Genomic DNA, 2,892 nt, shown 5'->3' on the forward strand with positions numbered 1-2,892 from the left:
CTCCGCGCACGGCCTTCCCTGTCTCTCGGCAGCATCCCAGTCTGCCCCTTCAGGGTTTTTTATAGTCTTTCTCTAACCCCTAATCTGGTTCTAAACTTGCATTGGCGCCTTCTTTTTCCTTCTGGAAGGTCTTCGCTGCTCACTGGGTAACCCTGGGCTTCCTCCTCAGTGTCCTGGCGGTCCTTCTCTCCCCGTTCCCTACCCCTCCCTGGCCTGCTGGAGAGCCGCAGGGTCCCGCACCGACCGGCTTTTTCCCTGCCACCTCCACCTGCTGAGCAGCTCGCACCTCCTTGGCTGCTCCTTGGCGACAAGGCCTAATTTCCCTCTCTCTGGTCCCCTCAGAACCCTCCTGACAGGCTCACGAGTTCCTTCACCTACATTTTGCGCTTCCTTCCTGTTCTCACCACTCCAAATACTTCAAATGCCCTTGGGACTTAAGCAGTTGCATGTTAGCGGCCCCATTTACACGAAGAGGGTCACTCGAGTAGTTTAAAATCACACAGAAAACTTTGACTTGCATAGTTCCCATCAATACTTTCTCTCTGCAATAATGTATTAATTGATTCAAACTTCCATTGAGGCTTACAATTCACAAAATTTGCATTTTTTCCCCTGCAACCTAATTTCACTTTAGCTCTTTTATTTATAAAATTCATAGTCAGTAGAGAGAGCACCAGGATCTTTTAGGTCTCTTGTTTTCTTACCTGTAAAAGGAGGGATTTGTTTATTCCACACTGAAATTTCTGTTACTCCAAATCAAAAGATTTTGTATTTGGAAGGAGATTTTGGGTTAAATCAGTCAGAAGCAGGCAAAACATGCAAATGTAACTGGAATTTGGTAACTTCATTTTTAAAACTGCAACTTGAAAGAATTAGACTGTTATGTGGAAATGAGTTAAGAAACATACCAAAATAAGGAAAACTGATTAGGCCTTTGGAGTTACAACCACAAGTTGCTTTAAATTATGTGAGTAAACATTATTATCTTCAAATTGAAGAGTCAAAACTATCTGCCATGCTAAACAAAATCCAGGCTTTATGTAGACCTTCAAAATTTGAAACCATTGTGGAATTGAACAACAGCATTACAAGCATTTGAAATCCTAATAGACCATCTGTCCATCCACTTTAACACAAATTGGGAAATAGAAAAATATAAATGCTGACAGCTGAAAGTGAGGGTTCCTGACCATACATGAAACTAGTACACCCTATCCTGCAGAACAGGTATACGAAAAACTCCAAAAACTACGGCTGCCATTTCATTGCTTTGGAAATAGAGTCATACAATTTTATAATTAACTTATCTAGTCCTTAATAACATCTAGAGTTTTACAGTTGAAGAAATGATGCCCGGAGATGATAAATCACTTACTCAGTATTACCCAGATTAATTGGAAACAAAGCCAGAATTCAAACTCAAATCTCCTGCTTCACATCGCTGCCAGCATCTGCCTTATAGTTAACTATATTTATATTTGAGTAACTGTATTCAAAGCTATTCAACATCAGAGGTCTTTGACTTTGTAGTTTTGCCTACATGGTCTGAGTGTGTATGAAATTGAACTTGGCATCAGCAAGGAAGGTATCACTGTCAGAGGTCATTTTATCCCACTGGCTTCAAGAATTCCTGTTAGACAAGCTCCATCTCACCTGGTCAGAGTTTATCATGGTAGTCCAGGCAATTCTGGCCAGGCATCTAGAGTCATGTCCCAACCAAACACATTCATCCTTGGAGGTACCGAGAGCTGTGCATGATTGTAAGCATTATAAAGTCCCTTTTGCCAAGAAAATTACAGCATTACTAGGGACATGAAATATGGAACATAAATTGTAAACAATTCACTGTTAATAACTAAGGATTCAATTGTAAAATCTAAATCTTAATCTGGAAATTAACCATGTAGATTAAGGGAAGTCTTCTTAAAGGACAAAAAGGAAATGTGGAATTTGGATTGGTTTATAGGAAAAAATAAAGGAAATTGCTTGAACAAAGGCACTGGGGGAAAAAGCGAGCAAGCTAACAATGGGGAAACGTTAGGAAATCAGGTGAATTAAAACAGGAGGTTTGTTTTAGAAACAATAGAAAACAAAGCTGAGACAATAGGGTAGAACCATTGATAGAGAACCTGAATTTGAGCCTGAGAAATTTAGGTTTGATCTAATGGAAATCATTCTGGATTTGCAAGGGGAGAGGAGTGAAGATGATACAGGAGACTGTAACCTGAGGTTCTGAAGTAGCAAGTGGGATTTAAACATAAATGCCACTAAGGAAAAGACTTGGGTTTAGTGAGTATATATTAGGGAATCAAAAATCAGTAAGAAGTCCAAGATGACTCTGGGTTGTGGCAAGAGTCGATAACAGTACACATAGACCTTAGCATCTTAGAGTTGGAAGATGATCAGCCCTCAAAAGGTACAAGCTCTCAACTGCTGGAGAACGAAGCAAAAAATTTTCCCAAGATGTACCCTCCTATTCATCACATCCTTATTCTAGGAAACTTTAGTTTGCTACTCAAATCAAATTAGAAGGTAAGAAAGAAAGTTCTTACCCAGGCCTTAAGCTGGTGTTTTATGGTCGACCTATTTTTATTTCCGTTTCAGCCCTTACTGATGTAAAAGTGCTCAGTAGTGCAGTATATATAATGTTACAGTCAGGAATAAATCAATAAGTGTTTGTTAAATACGTGCCAGATACTGTTCAGCACTCTGCTAGGCCTTGGGCTGGAAAAATATAAAAAGCACCTCTGCCTTTCATAAGCTTATAATCCGGTTGAAGATAAAAGGTCAATACACCTCACACAATAGAAAATAAATTCCATGAACACAACAGAGAATAAATTCCATGGACAGTGCGAACAACCTGGGTGGACTGTGAAGTGTGCTTATATA

This window comes from Camelus bactrianus, chromosome 5, assembly GCF_048773025.1.
Source record: "Camelus bactrianus isolate YW-2024 breed Bactrian camel chromosome 5, ASM4877302v1, whole genome shotgun sequence".
Classification (NCBI taxonomy): Eukaryota; Metazoa; Chordata; class Mammalia; order Artiodactyla; family Camelidae; genus Camelus; species Camelus bactrianus.